At 31.4% G+C, this 21659-nt stretch overlaps 1 protein-coding gene across 1 annotated transcript in view; it reads left to right on the plus strand.

The window, feature by feature from the left end:
- Nucleotides 1-21659, plus strand: part of LOC139093204 (uncharacterized) — a 42945-nt gene that overhangs the window by 1180 nt on the left and 20106 nt on the right.

Raw genomic sequence — 21659 nt, forward strand, 5'->3', positions numbered from 1 at the left:
CTTGGACATACAATATTTAAGAACATGAAGCAAAGAGAGATTATGCATTAAGGTGAATAATTAGCTTACTGGAAATGTACTGTAATGTGTAGGGTGACCAGGACTGTCTGTTAAAGTCAGCTGACTAAGCCTCAGGTCAGATTCGATGAAATCCGATCTCTGGTCCCAGAGTCAAGTCGGCTTGGTGCCAGATTTTCGTCTCAATATTCAAAGGATCTTTAACAATACTCCGAAGATGCTCAATAAGAAACTGCGCATATAGACACCCTAGCAAAAAGAAGATGTTTAAGAAAACAAAACATAAAGAAGAGACAAAAGTCTTATTGGATTCTGCTTGAGTTTAAATACAGCCAGAAATACAAACAACTGAAATGTCAGCTGAAAATGTTATTGTGTCTTACAACGTGTCTCTAAGAAAATAAACTAAAAATCATTCTTTCTGGATTTCCATAACAAAGAAGATTTCACAATTGCTGCAATTGTTGTAGTTGAAATCCTTAAGGTCTTTATGGCCAAAAATAAACATGTCAAAAATTAACAAAACTGATTAAGTCACGTCCAAAATACCACCAACAAACCGATAAAAACAAGTCATATCACAAGCCAAAAATGCTTTAGTGACATAACTGAAAAAAGACAAAAATATATTCACATAAACACAGTCTTTTAATCAGTACGACTATCAAAGTCAATACGAAAAATTTGTGTATATATTAATAACCAGTACGGAATAAAAAGAATGTTGAAAAAAATGATTGAGAAAAAAGTAAAGTTCCAATATTTCAAGGCAATCGACTCTGTCTCGTTGCCATTTCTATTTCGGTTGACTCGATTTTTTTTCAAGCTCTTATGTAGGCTCATTTTAAATTATATGTGTGCTTAGACTCTAGCCGCATGGCAAATATTTAGCTAACCGACGAAATTCATTCAGCTTTTAAAATTGATATGTTAAAAAAGACTGATTGCTATCTTTTGTTAAGTCAAAAAGTCTTTTAATCAATGAGATTCACAAATGACATTGAGCAGTCCTCACCTGATGTGGACAAGAAAGCAAATATGGAATTAAATGCTTTTGTTGCATATATCATTTAATTGCACGAGCCATAATAACTATTGCACAAATCAAATACGGAAATTTTTGAGGCTGTACATGTTAAATAATCTTCAAAATAATTCGACCTGACCGTGTGCCTTCCATTCAATACGAAGACATGTAAATAGATGGATGGATGGATAGATAATTGAAAGCAAACGAAAACGCTTGGAATCAATAATTACATGTTTCGCTTTAATGAATAGCTTGCCAGCATTTTTTGCCGAAAAATCATTTTTATCGTGTAATTTTCAATCTTCCATTGGTGGCCTTCGTAGATATCTTGATATGTACGGTATGTGTAAGCAAATAGTAACAGATCTTCTTTAATATTTTTATGATCCGTTGTAAATCTCACACTAACCACATGCTGTTGATTCTTTTATGCTCATTATTGATCGCACCTTGCTCAGAACTTTCGCAAATTAAATTGTTTACTGATTGCTGAAGCCACAAGATGATTGAAAGTGATCTAAAAACATGAGTAAGCTGATGATTGTTTTCATTTTTTACCAGTTATGCTGTGTATTGTGCTAATTTATTTAGTTTTACGCATGAAAATTACAAAATTGATTTTCAAGGATGTAATCAATAAATTTTGAATGTTTCTGCATTAAAGATGCAAAAGACTGTCTATAACTGCTTGCTCCGGTAAATTGCACAAAAATCTTCAATCACCTTGCTTGAATAGTCGTCAAATCAAGAGAAATCACCATTCAAAATCTTCATATGAGACATCCGATAGAAAACAACATGTTAATCCAATATCAATCATGTGCAAATTAACAAATCACAAAAATACTGTCAAAAACTCTCATTTTCGTTGCATGAAAACAAGACTAATTTTCACTTCAGCAACATTGCATCAAATTAAGATGCTGTAGTCGCTAAAAGCAAATAAATAGCGGAAGAAGAAGGAAAATGATGATTGTCGAAAGGAATGAGCTTAAAAGATGTGAATCGATTGAATATTATTATTAAATTTCAAACTGCTAAATGGAAAAACTTATTTTTATTTTTTTCTCGTTTGTCATCTTCTTATTCTTAAGTCTTTTTTGTTATATGATGTTATTCGTCGAAGATGAGATGCTATTGAGACTCTTATTCAAGCGAGTACAATAAGAAAGAAAATAACAGACAAGCAAAAAGTCAAAAAACTTTCGAATAAAATTGCAGTGTAAAATTGTGTATGAATAATAAAGATCAGATTGGAAGTGGTTGTACGAACAAGTTGTACGAAAAATAAGAGCAAGGAAAAAGGAGAAAATCAGTCCGATTTCGTTTATCAACAGATATTCGTGTTGAATTTTTTAAATAATTAATGAACAGCACCAAAAAAACAAAAATTATGAAACTGAGTGATAAATTTATTTCGCAATAAAATAAAATTAATCTGTCTTCACATTCAGCCTGAACATTTCGACAATCGATGACTCCCTCAAGCGCTAACTAAATAACGTGAAAATTGAATATTTATTAGGAAATTATTTAAAAATGACTTAACACTACGTGATATCATGGAGTATTTTTGTGCACAAAAAAATAACAAGGAACAACCGAAACGTAAAAGAATTCTCATCTCGATTGCTAATAATGCCCGAAAGTCAAGAATAAGAGAAAGAGACGAAGCGTAAGCGATGTAAAAGAGACGATTCAAAGTCACATTAAAGCCATTGATTTCAAACCTCTCCATATGATGTTGTTGTTAAGCTCTTAAGACAATTGAAAGTGAAATCATCTCTCTTTCTTCGGAATTGGATGCTTGAAATTTGAGAATTTTTCGTTGATCTGGACATTCACAAATTCCTGAGCCACACAAGCTTTGACATGCACTTTCAATGCATGGACATCATCGGATTATTATCTTGACTGAAGCACCTAAACCAAAGCCACAATGCAGCCTCAAGCTAGTCATCACTGAGACACAACCTCCAAGCGTGATTCTGAATCACATAAATTCCAAATTTTTCGGGTTCATAAACCTACCTTAGAATGATTAATGAAGTTAAGAAGATTTTTGATTATAAAGGCAAAAACATTAGCCCTTACGTGACATTGAAATATGCGCTACCATAAACAAATCCATACCGTTCTGTTTGGTGTGACTAAAAGAGAAGATGAAAAAGGCTTTATCAGGAACCCCATTGGGCAATATGTTTCTCACGAGCACTTCACATAAATGGATTAATGTCTGTGTGTCATTTCTCATGCGAATTATTGAATTGTGCATGTCGCTTGCATCACCGTCTACAAATGAATTGACTCAGACTGAATGCAAACAATAATGAAGCCAAAAAGAATATTAATTTTTTTTGTGTGTCCGCAGGAATGTAAGAAGGAGAATTAGGAGCCAAGGAGAAGAAAAAAAAGGAATTTCTCAAAAAAGTAAGAAGGAATGAAATAATTTTTCGTGGAAGGAAGACATGAAGAATCATTTTCAGGGTTATAAATGAAGTAAATTAGTCGAGACTGAATGGAATTTTTCAATCTATATGTTTTTCGGTCATCAGTAAATTGTCAGACGATATTATTAATATCAAGATACTCATTTTTTGACGATGTGTGGACGATGATCACATTCCGAAATTTTATTTCATTTCATAACATCATTGATGTATTTTGAATAATTTCATCCACATTATATACCTGTTGTATTGAACACATGAAAGAGATATAACAAATTTATGCACATATATATTCAGGTAGATATTGTGATTATGCAAAGGAGAAAGAGAGAGAGAGGAGAAAAATAATAAAAAAATGTGCAAATCTGTGGCAATAATGCAATCGATGGCGGGCGAACATTACGACATGGACGTTTATTATTATTTTATGAATATATATTTAATTAAAAAAATAAGCAACAAGAAAGATATGCAATGAAATTGACCAGCTTTTACTTAAAAAGACGTTGTTCAATGAGATACAAATTTCACTTTAAACTTATTACAATACACTATGTCTAGTTGTGCACTACATAAGTATGTATAAATGTGAATAAAACTATCCACATGTTGCTATCTTTTTGTCCATTTCTAGTAAACATGAGTGCTGGTTTGTTCACTTTGGGTGACATTGTTATATAATTATTAACAACATGCAGCTACTAGTTATGACAAGGTCTGTCCTGTTATTACGAAGTGATGATAAATTCCATTTTATTGTATTATCATTTAATATGATGTATTTAAATAATGACTCTAAATTAAATGAGTAATCTACACTAGTCACTGGATTGATAGAAATAATTTTCTAGCGGCTATCTATGGAATTTCATGGAAATTATAATACTTTTCTGTAATGACTCGATAATCAAATGCAGGAAATGCAAAATGCAGTTCTGTGATTCTAGACTAAACTCGAATACTTGCGTAAACATTTTTCTAAGAAAATGACATAATATCATCAGTAGAGTGACTTGCTCCAGCTATTTCATACTCAAACTTTTACTTTCATCACTGTGCATCCATGCTCATGCGTCTTTATTAACTTTCAAACTTGTGTTTAACAACGATCTGATTGCAAACATGCACATGCTGATTGCATTATTGAGCAATTATAATAGATGTCAAATGGCAAAAAATCACTATTGGAGATAATGAGATTAGCATAGGAGAGAAGCAATTTGTTACAATGCTGAATTAATAAATCATTAAAAATGACACAAATTCCTCTATTGAGGTTATTATTAAGCAAAAGTGATCATGCTTTGCATTTAATTTCCTATTCTTCTCGGTCACAGACTTATTGGAATATCAAATTGATTTTGTTGCATGATTTTCGTAGATTAATTTAATATTTACTCACAATTAATTGCTGGTAGTCAACACAACATGCTCAAGAGGAATTTCGCACGAGCGCATGATCATCAGTGTTAAATTAGAAACGTCATGGATGTTTTAGTGTAAAATTGGCTGATCCTCACGAAAAATTAAATGTGAGAGGAGCTTCATTCTGTTGAATGTTAAATTTTGTGCGTTAATTGACGTAAAGCCTTCAGACGATCTTGTGAATTTCTCGTGATTTGATTGGAATTTAAAAAAAAAATGTTTTTGATAAATTTCCTAGATTTATAATGTCAAGAACAGATTATTCATTTTTTCATGCATAAATGCCTTAATAATTACTCACGTCGCTTAAGCATCTGCAATAAAATACCCAAAAAAATCAATAATTCCGTTGCTCATTAATAGACCAATTTACTGAAAATCAAATTGCTTTGTGAATCACATTGACATTGACAGCGACCAGTTCAAAAAGTCATAAATGATATTTTCAACTGTAATTACTCAAATTCCAAACATTTTTTACACTTGAAAGGAAATAAAAATTGCCGTTCCATTAAAGGGGTCGTTAGAAAGTGGCGTCTGATGTCAAATTCCATTTATTAGACCTTGTATCTAGCTATACATTGCAAATAAAATCATTTGAATTGTCAAAAAGTTGTAGTTTGGTAAACAGACGTCATTAATGAACGAACCCCTAATTCATAAAGTTCAAAATCAATGTGAGGCATTCAAATGAATTGTGAAATTGTCGAGAGATTGTAGAGAAATGATATAAAGTAATTTTTACAGTTTTTGCTTATAAACCGGTATATTTTTGATTACGAAAAAAGGAGAGCAAGTAAACATAACAAAAATAATTCGAGTGCACAACAGAAATGAATTTGCACTCGACGAACAGCAACAAAAAAATATGGCAATGCGATGACGATGATTATGAAATTAAAGTTGAGTGTGTGTAAACATAATTTATGCACACCTTTTATGTATCTAAGTTCCCAATGCAATGCATGCAACTATTGTGTGTGTGTATGTGAGAATATCCACATGTCTGCATGCCGGAGCTTCAAAATACGATCTTTAAAGTTCTTTATGTTGGGAACTTTAGCGACCATGAACCTAAAGAAAGAATAAAATTTCTGCTGGTTTCTTATTTCTTCTTTCCCTGCTCACTTGCGTCGTCGCTTATTTTTATTCTTGATTTTTTTTATGTGCTGAATTTAATGATCCTCACGAAATGGACAAAAAATATATTTTACGACTTCTCTTTTCCTTTCCCTCCTTCTTCGTTAAATGGAAAGACACATATTATATATAGTATATCGAACGAAAAGGAAGGAACTTAGGGGTAGAAACTCATCTGTTACGTTTCTGCCTACTTGATTGATTGATGTTCGTGTCTTTGTGCTATTGTTACAACTTATTGCTCTAATAATTCTCTTTTAATTTAATAAGAAGCTTTAAACTCTTAATATCAACTTACAATTTAATGATCATCGTATGTTACGCTGCTGAACCTAGCCCTTCATCTCGAATCATGCGAATAGTAAGCACAGAAGAAGAACAAAAATGAAAAAGATTTTTAGAACTCACAGCATCGCGCAATATTTCCCGTTGCGAATTTCTTAAAATGCATTTTATTCTTATCCATTTTAAAGGGAATTTTATTGTTGCTTAGAGGGTTCTGGCTGGGTGACTGGCTTGAGCAATTGATAATTTGATCCTTAGTTGGGTTCGAACCAAAATTTTCTGCTATCCAGTCGCATATTCTTGATAGTCTACCCGCGAATGACCAAAAATTCAGAAAAAAGTCGGTCTGAGGTTGGGTTTTCGACCATTTATGCCGTGTTAGCTAACAAAAATCCATCAGCACTCTCCCCTATAAGTTATCAAATCAAAAGCTCTTTCAGCAATAATTGGCAAATTGCCTCATTTACTTAATTCTTATTAAATCGTTGAAAGGAACAACAGAAATATTTTGCAACATGAAATTTAGTTCCATGTACATTTCAGCATATTTTTCAACACATGCATAGCTAATAATTTCAATATTAAAGGCTAAGAATTTCCGATCTCATTGCTATGTCTATGTACATATATTTATTACCTTGACTATTGCTTGTGAGACATTAAATAAAAAATTGAACTGTATTTTGGGTCATAAATAAAGTTTTCACAGCAGCATATTCAATAGTACATTGAAACATTTTTCTTTTGTTTCATAAACACTTCATAAGACTTTGGTGTGGACTTTGCAAAAATATAATAATAATGTGAATGAAACTTGCCCTGAAGGCAGCGACTAAAGTCATTATATATAAAATAATATTATGAGTCATCGTCATCCAATACACCTCAAGATAGAGAATAATCAGTCAGTCAGTTTAGTTTAGTTTCTTATTTATTCTCTTCCATTCCTTCACTTCCATTTTTCACTTTGATTTGCTCGGTTTTATGTTTCTTGTGAACCTCAAAAAAGCCTTTATGAACAGCGACAACAACAACAAAAAAAGTGCTCTTTAAGTTCACATTTTATGTACATAGCGCAATGTAATGTATGCGATTATTTGTGGCCAAGAACATGATACCATTTCCGCCTCTCTTTTCCATTTTTTTTCTTCCTATTCTCAATAAAATGTTTCAAATTTGCCAATTGTTCTTGGCCATACAACCATGCTTTAGTGCGCGCTCTTTTAATTCGTGATCCTAATTAATAAAACTTGTTTCCCACACCAGAATAAAAATGTAGAAAAATTCTAGTTCTTGGGGGAATATCAGATCGTCTTGAAATGAAGATAATTTTATTTTAATTATGTTAATTCTGCCACTAAAATAAATATTTTAGTTGATGTGTTAAAAATGGAAACGACATGTAAGGTAGACGGACTTGAAAATTTAACATTTAGAAACTTTACTTTGCTAAATACAAGCTCTGATGAAAGATAAAGGTTAAATTTAGAAAATTGAAGTTTTCCCGCCAAATTTGCAGAAATTTGTTTACAAACATTAAATTTGATAATTTTGCGGTTCTTAAGATGTTCTGATAAGAAATAATGCTAATTTAAGCTTTGCTCACACTTGTACCATAGTTTACATTATCGTGATTACCTTTAAAGCAGCAAAATTTTAAGAAATCAAAGGACAAAGTTTTGAGGTGGAAATAAATTCTCAAAATAGAATTTTAATGCCATATAATCAAATATCTTCTCAGAAATCATCCTCAAATCCAATAAAAATTCCCATATTTATAAAACTCAGGAAATATTCTTCTCGAATCGACCAAAAAGTCATAACAACAGCTTTTTGCTTTCTTCTTTTCTCACCTTTGAACGAATGAATAAAAATTTAAAATTATGAAGATCGTAAATAAAATAAAAAGATTCGCTATAGCAAACAAACAGCGTCATGTGATCATTCATGATATAAATCTAGAATCGTCATTCACCGGAAAATATGTGAATTTTTTGTTTTTTGGCGCAAAAAGCTTAAATTACGTTAGGACAGAAAATAATTACTTGACGCATGAGATTAAATACAATTAAGCTTAAAGAATCAGCATAACAAAATTATAAGATTAATTTAATTAAGCTATGGAACAAATTTTTCCAGTGAACTAGTAGCACACATTCTCATTAGGTCAGCTAAACAAGATCCTGTTTCATAAAAACGAGAATTCCATCCTAGCCGATTAGAATGCTGTTTTTAGAATCTCATCACGTTTATGACTGTTCAATATTTTCTTCACATATAATGACAAATTCATTCTTAAGTCTTTATACTTTATAAATAAATCATGCGGATATTAAATTTCGCATATTTGAGTTTATTTATTTTCTATGTTTTTAGTTCTGTTGATGAGACTCACACAGAGAATTTCATAGAAAATTATGAAATCGGATAAAAGAAAAGAAGAAGTTGAAGACCTTGAATATAGCTGGTATGTCTTCTTCGATGAACGAAGAATATCAGTTTAGTAATAAAACTAAAAATTGGCACATGTTAGGCGTTACGTAACGTGAAAGAGAGCGTCGATAGGAATATTAAGCATATGAAAATATTTTGAAACCTTTTTTTTCTCGATAAATCTGCAAGATTTTCGTTATAAAACAGATCGAGTTCTACTAAACAATCTTGCTGTATAAAGGGTGGTCTTATCTCACTGTTTAATGTTTATTCTCAAATATCAAATTGTGTCTAAAGTGAAAGGAAGATATACCACTGATTATACACCCCACTGTGTCTTCCGTCAATCAATGTTACTGTACAATTTCGTTTGATCAAAAGTCGGCATCAATTCGACATGATTTAAGTTTGATTTTCACGGTCATAATTAAATAACTCTTTTTTCATCAATGAACTCCTTAAAAGAACACTTTTGTTACATTTGAAAGTTAGTTCTATTTTTATTATTTTATTCACATTCTCGATTGATTTATAATCAGCATGCAAATTGACTCTTTTTCTACGTCTTGAAAAATGCAAATTTTCACATTTTTTTGCTCTGCTTTAATCTTACTTATTAAAATGAAACTCGATTCTTGTTTATAACAGTTTATAAATGCTTGTGATTGGGAGTTCTTAGTCATTTGGCCTAATGCTATAAATAACGTTTATAGGCAAGACCAGCTTAGTGCAATATGCAAATTACTGGATTTTGGACAGGATTTTGTTAAGATAAGCCAGGGGTGTAGCCAGTTGCCACCCAACTTACTCCCCAATTGACGCAAAAATCAGCATGTACTTGCCACTAAAATCTCAAAAAATTAGGCTTGCCATTGATGTAATCTCCTAACCTCCAACACTCAACCATTCCAATAATCTCAAATTTTAGCGCCTTCTTAAAAACATTTAAAAAATCCAATTACAAAACACAAGCTTCACATCACATCTTACTCCATATGCCACCCTTATATCTCCAACAAATTGAATTTCACTAATCATATTTAACATATGCAAGCCTTCACAGAGAGATTGACGTGTTAATATGATAAGTGAAACTTACTACAATCCAAAAGTGGTCATACAGATTCCTTCAAAAATTAACAATTATTTTTCGCTACAATTCGCAAACATCCATTGAATGGAATTCCAACATTTGAATTTTGTCGGAAAGAGCATGTCTTATAAAGTCATTTGAATTCACTTTCAATTTCATTTGTGATTTACTTTTATTTTTTTATTTCCTTACTCAACTTCATGTTTTGTTAAATAAACGATCGTTCAGCTAGTCATTCCTCTTTTTTTTCCATCTCACTTTATTTCTGTGAAAGAAATGTGAGGAACAAGATATAAAAAAAGTGAGTCGAGAGATCGTGGTGTACATTTTCAATGTAGTTGTTATTATTGCAGCAGTCGTTGCATGTAAGTTGAATTGCTGTGGAGGCACGTAAATACCAACAAGAATTTTAAAGTCAATATTGTAGTAAACATTGCTAGTTGTGGGTGGATTATTAAGGTGCATTTAAGTGAGCCACTGGGAAATGTCTTTTTTTTTCTTACAAATTGAATGTTTTTTCGTACATGATTTTAATTCCTTAAAAGCTGCCGAACAAGAGAATATGGCTTATGTATTGTTCGAGTTGTAGAATGGGCTACTGTTGGTTATGTCCATCGATTTTTGGATCATCCGGGATTCGGAGTAAGACAATCTGCTAAATCTGATTGGAAGTCGAACTCACTCACAGTTCGACGTCACTAACGGACAATCCCAAACATTAATAACCAACAAGAGTATTAACTCTTCAGGTGGACAATATGAACACGAGTAAATCCATCTTATGTTTGAAAATACGCTGAAAACAAAAAATTCAATTTAATATTAATCATATGAAAAAATGTGGTTCTTTTACTCTGTGCATATGTGCCTCATTTCATAATTTTTCACGATACATCGAATATTTTCTGCTTATTCATTATGCATTGTTATTTCTTATAGGCATGCACAATAATTTAAGCTCAAAAATTGTAAGTCAGCAAGATGGAATTTTTGTTTGTAAAAAATCACTTGCTGGCAAATTTTTAACGAGGTCATGACCTGAACTGAGTACGCACAATTGCAGTTTTTTGAAAAAAAAAAATATCAAAAAAAGTAGTTGCTTTCATAATGCTCAATCTATGGAGACATGGACTAAATATTTTGAATAGACATAGGCGGCTGTGAAATGTCGATGGAAAAACAGAAAAGAAGGTGTTCATATTGCCAATACCATTCCTAAAGCAGTGGCGTGGTTATTGCCTTTATCGCATATCATCAATCTTTATCTATTGATTGTTAATGCCATTTTTATGTAACAAAATATCAATTCCACATGTGATCAAGTACGATCATAATTGTTACTTTTATGTCATAAAGTCGGCAAATAAATAATTGTTAAGTAATAAGAGATCATTAATGGGTTTTGCCGTAGTTTTCCCGATCGACACAAGTTGTCCATGAGCAGTTAATTGGTTCAAGGCCTTATCGAGCCCAAAACTGTAATAATATTTGGTACTTGGATGGCATGTTGCCGCCATCTGGATGCCATGGTTAACTTGTGTCGATCGGGTTCTTGTGGTAGAAAATTTTAATGAGTTGATGCAGTTTGTTCTGTTTAATGAGATAATTATGTAATTTTTAGCATCAATAATGAGGAATTCTGTATAGTTTCGTTATAAGTTGATTGCTCTTGATAGCTCTGGTTCATATTTCATGCTTGTCAAATCATTAACAATTGTAGATTGCAATCCGCAAAAATGAATCATCTGATCAATTTCAATGATTTGACAAAAATCAAAAATTGCCAAAAAAGTGACATAATATCGTTAAAATACCTGAATCTCATGATCAATTCCAAAAAAATCTCATCATCAAGTGATCAAAATACATAAATCAATAAATATTTATTTCGTGACTTTCCAACTTCCTCACCTATTCATATTTCCATCAATTTAACACTGCAATCGAGTAAATATTGCATGACTGTCACTAATAATAATAATATTAAGTATCGGGTGCTTACAATGTGAAATAATGATGATGTGGAGAATTTATAAAGAAGAGTAATAGCGCAAATAAACGGATTGGAGATGAATTAGAAAGAAGGAAAAGAAAAATAGATGATATATGGTGTAAGTTACTCACAACTGTAGCTATACACTCGATTTAATGAAGAAATGATGTTGAAAAGAAGTAATTCAATTAACATATGTGTGAAATTTTTCCAAAAAACCGAAACACCTTCAATATTTGCGCTGAACAAATATACAATAACTATCGTTGTTCGTACGAAGACTTAAATAATCGACAAATCGACCTTTCTTTTCATTCGCTGGATGTTTGCTCGAATAAAATTACGTCTATGATGCTTTTGTATATGTTGTTTATTCTTGTGATTCACAATGAATGCCATAATAACAATGATACTAATGAATTATAATGTGAACCTCACATGAATATTTGCGTGCACAACCAAAACTCACTCTTCCTTTTTACAATCATCACTGATCATCTCGGTATGAAAAATTACAAATTCTACAAAGAGTCGCATGAATCAAACGAAAAAAATGCTTTATAAAGTATTGAAATGTAAGGTAATTATGAGTTTGGAGGGAAAGGTCAATGACAAACTAAGGGGAGATATAGTAAAATTAAGATCCAGGGTAAAAAGGTGCTTAGTCTGTGAAGACAAGCAGATGACTTCTTAACTACACAAAACTCAAAGATCAGAACTAGTAAGGTTAGCAAATCGAAATCCAACAACACAAAACTCTTGTAGTCACCAAGTGAATCCTTGAACTTTTCAAAATTAATGTACAATACTGCAAGATCATTAATATTACATAATAATAATTAATTAAAGCTCATTGGTACAAGCACACGACCCATTTGAAGTGTAACATTTCAAGTTGACATCATGTTTTGTAAGTCATCACATATAAGGCGATACAAGAAGTACAACGGGAAATAAGTATTTTTTGAAACGAAATTATTATTGAGTTGTCATCGGAATTAATAAATATTAAATTGGTTTTAAAAACAAGCTTAGATCATAGACGCTAAACAGACGTAATTTGAAAAACGAACCGATGGCTCAAATTATTTATACTTTTACTTTTTTATTTATCGACTTTATAGGCGATAATTAATATTTTTTTGAAAATGCAATATAGACACGAAACGCATGAATTGCTTCCGAGTGACTTCTTCCGAAAATTAGCCGTCTTGTGCATGCAACAGTAGTTAAGAAGAAGCAGCAAATTGAAAGATATTTTGCTGTAGATTTACTTTTTATTTTCCTATGGATTTACAGAAAAAAAAAAACGGAAGACCAAGTCGTGGATTATTAAATACAATGCACAGTGTTCACATAGCAGTTATAGTCGGATGGAAAGTTGACGCAGAAACAAGCGTGCATATTTCACATTCCGAGTCGCTTTAATTGAAAATAATAAAAAAACTTCCAAACAAAAATTAATCTACAGTGATTGTCTCGCCGGCTGTAGCTAATTACAGGTGATTAATTTTACATCAACAAACGGTTTCCTGTGTTAAATTTAGCACTTTTCAGAGATCTTTCAATGTGATTAGAATGTCTGTGCAGATAGTGTTGTTTTGCAGTGAGATAAAGTTTGTGATTGACTAAGTGCTGTATTGAGGAGTTTGTTTTGTGTCGGATCCTTAAAAAAGTAAATTTTCAAAAACCACGTGGTTTTTTCCACTTCAAAAAGTATTTTGCAATTATTTCACGTCAAGCACTTACTATCTATCAGATTATAATTGATTACTTCTCTACTAAGTAGCAAAAGTCAGGTATGCATTACAAAAAGTCATATCTATTAAGCTATGACTGAAAAAAAAGTAATCGTTTACAACAATAATAAATAAAATTGACCATCTAGTTGACAACTTATCAAGAAATTATGTTCAAATCAGCATGACCGACATGTGAATAATTTGCAAAAATGTAAAAAATAAGCAAATTTTGTAGCTATTAATTTTAATTTAATTTCAATGTTAGACAATTATTCAAAAATTCCCACGTATTGCCATTCAAAAGTGAGCCTTGTCAATAGCTCAATTTGATTCATCGTCTAACATTCCCTGAGAGTTATAGACCATTGAATATAATTATAATCATCCAATGGGAGATGCTAATTGTACAGCAAACACTCCATCAACTGATAATTTAATAGCCACACGTGGACACTTCTAAGCGTCTTAAAAATAACGAACTTTTTTCCCTCAGTTTATTTTCTCTTTATTGTCACCTTCTCGCGTATGATCTTAATCTTCATTATTGCTGCTTTCAGAAAAATTTTCGCTAATCATTAATTAAAAAATATAAATCTCACATTTTTCATCCACGATATGTGTGAAATTAATTTACAATAGAAACATCAAAGGTTGAATATACTGTACAGCAGAGATTACTACTATCTCTCTCAACATTTCAATGAATTGGCACTTATGTCATTAATTATATTCAAACGACGACGATGCAGCCTCACATAAAAGTCGATGATCGACTTGACAAGGACATAAATGATGTGATCACGCGGTTGAGACACAGCTGTTAAAATAGGTTAACTCACAGCAGTCAAACAATGATGTAAAAGTCGAGCAATAGTTTTGGGATGAAGTGGTCATCAGCTCGATTTACAAAAGAGAAAATTAATTGAGTTTACAGTTCTTCATTTGGAGATATGTTAATTAAAGTTTAGTGACTTAAAATCATTCAAACAACTTCGAAGCAAACGCAAAAGATTAATTAGCATTTATTTTTCTCGTCCCAAACAAGCACGTCTATATAATATAGCTGTTTTAAATGTCTAGACTGCATTGCCATTGGATTATTTACATGTATTTAGCTGTAAAGACTGTTAAGTGTAGGCTTACAAACCTGTAACGCCACCTCATTGTCTAATGTACACATAATGCAGTACAAATTTAATTTATATTGCATACTTAATTACCATCGATTTATAAATTCATTACTAACTATAATTTTTCTCTTTCCTATAACAATAAGAAGTAAAGTAAAATTGCTAAGTAATTGATGAATATATGAAATATCTTTCAATTAGTAGCAAAATTTCGTAAATGAGTTTATTGCTTCAATTATACAATAATGCATTCATAATGAGCTTCTTCATTCATTGAGAAGGCTATTTTCTCATTTTAATATTCACAAAAAATCAAAGTCATTTGAAAATTGCCTAAAGGAGCTATAAAGTTCTCAAATAGTCAAAATAGAAATTTAACGGTTTTCAAAAATTCAAATTATTTGTTATTTTGTTCGTCCACCTCAATATTATTTACTCAAAATAAAGGCACTTCTCTTGCAGTTTAAAGCAATAAAACTTAACTGCCCTCTTCAAAAAGATTGCAAAAAATTAACAAATGACTCAAAAAGTTGTTCAAGTGTTGACTTTTTAATGATTTTATTGCTCAACCAAAGGTTGAAAAGCAGTCAGCAAAGCCATGCAAACATAAAACCATATTTACGTTGTCAAAAATGCACGAAAATATGCAGTTAAGTCAAGATCCATCCAGTAAATATTGCAAAAGATATTTTAATGGAAATGACCAAGCTTAAAATATCTTGTGGATATATAAATGAATGCCATTAAGGAGGAGGCTATGAAAAGAAATTGGATAATTGAAGACTTAAACTCGTAAATTGATTACCGGAATGAATAATCTCAAAAATTTATTTAATCATCATGTCGTTAATATCCCCAAAAAGAAGTTACCTCTTTCAAATATTTTTCAGTGTTTTCCAAACAATAATTTCTTGCTCGATGGCGCATATACAATGTGTAAATAAGCTTTAATACTTTTTGTGAACATAAAATACGATTTAATTAGGTATAATAGATATAAACAAAATTGTTCAATTCAAGAGAATCAGCAGAGTGAGCTTGCGCCATATAACCTTGATAATGAAACAAATATTCTCAATAAAAGAGACTTGCCTTGCTGATGTGTGGCAAAATCTTGGTCCATAATTAAAGATAATTGTGTAAATTTAATAATGTTGAATGACTCTTTATTTACGGCAAGTCAGGAAGAAAATTAATGAAATTGAAATTAATAATTGGAATCGTTTACAAATTATCTCGGAATGTTCAAGGTCTAGCTGGCCTACTTCGGGTCTGAGACCTGTTTTTCGAGGATATACTCTAGTTTAGCTAAGTGGCTGTCCTCTGTGAGGTCAAATCAAACTTGGACGTCATTTATGAACAACCTCTTAGGTGGGCTAATTTCTATTAATGTTGTCATATGCGATGGTGCATGAAGAATTACTCATTGAAGTATTTATTATGCAATTAAGTCGTGAGTTCTTAGAAAATTTCAGCTTGATTTTAGAAATTTCGTTTGAGGCTGTCATGCAAATTAGTAAATGGAATTGAATGTTTATGGCATATTAAGACGTAAAAAATGCATTCAAAATTCTGCAATATTTGCGTTGGTTGGTAATTTGTATTGAAATTAATGAGTGGGATTCGCATAACTATTCAAATTGCCGGTAACAACTCGTCTTTATTGTTCAAGCTATAAACATCAGTAACCGTAAAAAAATAAATAACAGCTATGATTGTTTGTCTGTTTTTAAAGATGCTTACCTAATAAAACCGTCTTTATGACTCCGACCTTGGCCTAAATCATTTCTTTTCGACCGTAATCATAATTTCTAGGAAGAACTTTGCTTTATTTTTGCTTCTTTGAATTTCTTTGTTTCATTTTTATTCCTAGTAATCCCACAAGATCAAATTATCCTTGAGAATACAATTCTCACGCAAACCATGAATCACATCTTCTTGAGTCAATTCCTTCCTGCTAATTTGTGCACCTTTTGTTTGCAATGTTTCCTTACCATTCATTCAAATCTAATGATGTTCCTGAACATGGAAATAAATTTTTTGACGCATTGATCGTTTCAACACGTTTGCACTTGAATCTTTTGATGAGAATCGTATAACATTTATATAGCTATTTGGGCGGATGATCTAGAAGTTACGCAAACAATGAATTAGTGAAGATTCTAGATATAATGAGTGATTTCATAGCACTTAAAATTTAATAATAATAAAACAGTTCTGAGATCTACTTTGAGTGGATTATTGCTGTAAATTGAAGTTTTGGGAGATGAATTGGATGTAAAATTGTTTCTCAGACCGTTTTTGACCTACAAATCAAGTCTATAATCCAGAAATTAGTATCGATGCCCAACTCTGTTTCTAATGGCTATATGCGAATTATGCAATTCTAATTAAATCCCCAAATATGTCAGCTTCGATCCAAAATGCGTCTAAACCTTCCTCAAAACAGTTCATCTACAGTCTTAACTTCCTAATAATTCTTCATATTTGATTGTTGTCTTATGATTACTCATGAAGGAACGTATCATCATCTCCGCTAGTCACTCATATTATAAATAGCGGCAAAAATCAATTCTTCATCAGGAATTTTTATTCAGCATAAAAAGGTTTTTTTGGCCTTGACAGACTTAAATACCTGTTTCGTAGCGAGAATTATTACTATTTTTCAAACAACATACAGCATCTTTATTATGTGTGCTAAAAATACTGTTTTTGAAGCATCAAAATGAATGTCGAATTTGCTTTGTCGTGTCAGCACATATTTTAATTAAAAGATTGAAAATCAAACAGCATCTCATTGTGTACCGAAAAGTCTGAAATCTTTAACATTTCAATTTTAACACATCACACTTTACTGCTCATTTGTGACATTTTAACACGCTGAAAATCTTTTCAAATACATATGTATATCGACGATGAATATTTGTTAAATAAATTGACTTGATGTGGTAACAATATGCAATCTAACCGAAATGTTATATGTGTTTCATCAAGTTTTTGGAAAAATCTTTTATTGCTTTGTTGGCAAATTCATAATTCAATCTTGGTACACACCCACGAGAATATAATAAAATTGATATTATACATAGAATACTGAATGAAATTTATTAATGACGATAACATAAATGTGGTTTTTGGATTGAAATTGGATATTGATTAGTTTTTATGTTAACTGTCATTTAATATTCAAATTACATATATTGGCAACTACATTTAGTTGATTTCCCCTTTTATAGTTGTTAGTCCCCTTCATGTAAACATTTAGTCAGTTTCTGATCTCTGAATAATAAACATCGTTGTTATTGAATTAAATCCGTAAGGAGTCTTTAATTAAATTTATTAATGAGTAAGCATTGTTGTTTCTGAACCCCAAAGCAGCTCATAAAACATTCTTTATTGTCAATTTACAATGAAAGCTGCCACAATAAATCTTAAATCTCCCTAAATACATCTTACACACAACACCAGCTAGCTAGATAGAGATAACTTTTCACTACGACATCTACGTGGGATCGTTGTCGATAAATCCAATAAATTATGCAACTTTTTTATCACTCGAATGGATTCGGTTATTAATTTCTGTATAAATCAATTGATTTCTCCATATCATAGATGATTGACAAGAGATTAACGCCTGCTTTTTGGGAAAATAATGTTAATTGATTACACAGGGTTAAGTAATTTGAATTAATTTAAAAGCCATACTCATGGTGATTCAGGCAAATGAAAATTCGTGACAATTTCTACGATGTAGACATAAAATACCCGATATAATCTAGGGAAATCACCAAAAACTACAAATTAAAATCAAATAAACAAATTTATCAGTAGATCAGCTTTTTCAACATCAAACTCATTAAGTTTGTCAATCAGACGAATCCATCGCACAGGTGATATTCATATGCATTAGCTTTGCCCAACCGGTTTATTATTTTCGCGAGGAATTCACTTGGTAATGAAACAGATGAATGTAATTAAAAAAAAATCGTAAATTAAAATTCTTTTTATTCCTCAAAAAAATTGTTGATCATCCATTCAGCATTTGCCATTCACGAAAATTCATATTTTCAATATTGCAACAAAAGTTTCCGTCACGTTATTAGCAGCAACAAAGCAAAAAAATCGAGATAAGTGTAATAATCACAGGAAGCCGTATGCTACTCGCTATTGATGGCATCGCTAAATGTTTTTTAAATCAGTATGATTTGCCGCTGTTTTTTCTGTTAATATTACTGTTACATACAGTCATAACAATAATATCGAAACAGCCTTCAAATCTATAAATTCAATTTTTATTTCATACAATTGCATAATTTTTATTTCACGAAGCAATCGCGGTATGTGCATTGTCTCGGCACTCAATTTCAATGTCCGTTAAAGTATTCCGCTTTAACGGAGGGAGAGAGAGAGTTGGATGTAGAATAAGAAACAACAAAAAAATCGTACATGAGAAAAAGATAATTAATAAAATTAAGAAACTGAAAGATCAAGTGTTGCTTTTTATGCCTTTTTTGCAATTGAGTTTATGTGCATTGGAACTGAATGCGGTGTATGCATTTTGGGTTGTATGATGTAGACTGCTTGACTGTTTGTTGTCGCAGATATCTTATTTGATAAATTTGTTGTTCGTGCATTTAAAATGATTATTCTTTTAGTCAGCTTGATGTTGTATCATGCTCTATGATGACTAAGAGATCAATTTATGATTAATATCATGTCTTAAAGTGAATAAGTCATGAATATCATTCAAATTTACAAAAATGTAAACAAAGAAACTACTTTCGTTAAACTTAACGAAACATTCAATTTAAATCTCAAAAATACGTTAATTTTTAAAAAATTCCAAAATCTTCAAAACAAAAAATATCAATTTTATCGACAATATCTAATCAACAATCTCAACTTCAAAACAAATGAATCTAAAGCGCCCTCTAAACTAAACTCAATTAAATCTCTTACTGATCAAAATTTGTGCCACAAGTAATTTGTAAATGTGCAGTACCAAGTATACGCATTAAGTTGTTGCGTAAAAGCAATAAAAAATCGACTTTCTTGCATCGTGTTTCAAGGAATTTTGTGTTTCTGTGCCTTTATACATGCACCTTAATCATTTATCTTTCAATTGAAAAATCTAATATTCACATTAATTATAAATAGATCAACATTTTCATACTGAATCAGTGACACTGAATTGATTATTATTCTCATCGAAAACAAGAAAAGCTGCTGTGAAGTCGTAGTCAACATGTGTGTCTCAGTGGACAGACAGCATGTTGTAAATTATAGCGTCAAGTCTCTGATCTTAATTTGAGATCATAAAATTTTACGATACAAAAATTGAGAATGGCAAATAAGAATTAAATTTATTCAGTCACATGTTGGTCACCATTCATGTGGTCTCTAAGATTTGATTGATGAGTGTCAATGATGATGAGTTAATTAAGGGTTATTTATTGTTGTTTATACTATTTGTTTTCATGACAATTGCTTAATTGATTCTTTTCGCTACCACTAAAATTGGATATGCGATATCATGTTAATCTTAATCCTATTCAAATTATTTGGAAACTTGCTCGAGCTCGTACCAAAAATTAGATTTTGCGAAAATAAAAAAATAAAATCCGTGACCGAGTATCTTGTTATTTAATATGTACACAACAAATCACGCATGGATCGAATCAAATTTTTTTGCTGGCATGTTTGTGTGCTGAGAAGTTTAAGACAAATTATGGGAATTTTATGCGATCTGTTTTTGATAAATTTATTGCATAATATCTGTTTCTGCATTAGATTAGTGGAGCAGTTGCGGAATGCTAATGACTTTAAACTGTGAGTTGCTTAAGATTTGATTTCAAATAGTGACTTTTTTGTGATTTTGATTACTTGATTCTGTGGTTTTTATAAGGTCAGTAGAGAAATTTCTCAAGTTATCTGCTTAGTCATGGACATTCTAATCTTGTTCTATGAAATCCCCAACAGCACAATGTCGTCAACATGGTAACGTGACGGCATTGTGATACTCGAGAGTATTTACCTCAATATTCCAAAAATACCCCAAAATAAACCATAAAACCCAGGAAAATCCATCAAAAACTGCGCAGTCATAATCTGTAACCAAACCCGCGACTCAATTCCTTACATAACCAACCCAATAATCTCACATCATTGACAACTTATGGATATCAAATGCCATCATTTCATAATTTTATTAGCATTTTGATAAGAGGATTAGCTTCAAGGTCGCACGTTTAGGTCAAGAAATCTCTTTAATGATGTCAAGCTTTTAATGCCTAATTTCATATTTAATGACAATTCTCCTTAAATTTCATATATTTATCCAAAAAGATGTTAAATACTTTTTAATTCGAATCTGTGGAAATATGTTATTAAATAACTCAAATTTCATCTCATTAACGAGGCGTATAAAGTCTCTCAAGCTACTTAATTAATACTTTTCCATTTCGCAAATTTTAAATGATATAGAAAGAACTTGTTATTAGACATTTACACAATGCTTATTGGCTTGCGACAAGTTAAAATAGAAGTGGAATAAACTAATCATTAATCAAGTGTCAATTGCTAAAATTGGAAAAATGAATGGAAATCAAATGTGAATAGAAAAAGTATCGCACAAAGTCAGGCGTGCGATTGCACTCAAAACAGGTTAAGGCAAAGTGAGACAAACTTTTTTTTTTGTTTTAATAACCATGAATGAGGAACAATCAGTAAAGAAGAAGACTTAATGAAGAAGTTGAAAGTGATTGTTAGGGGATCGGAACTAGTCAAGCGATAGTCGTTCAAGCGTTAATTCAATATCATGTAATGAAACACTTTTTTGCTAATTAAGAGACACGTGAGAGGCTATGGTGTGGTTGGGATAGAAGAAATTAATTGAAAATGATGTAGAGCTGCTTCCTTAT

This window comes from Chironomus tepperi, unplaced genomic scaffold (genome assembly GCF_022539635.2).
Source record: "Chironomus tepperi strain 1889 unplaced genomic scaffold, CSIRO-AGI_Ctep_v1 contig_335, whole genome shotgun sequence".
Classification (NCBI taxonomy): Eukaryota; Metazoa; Arthropoda; class Insecta; order Diptera; family Chironomidae; genus Chironomus; species Chironomus tepperi.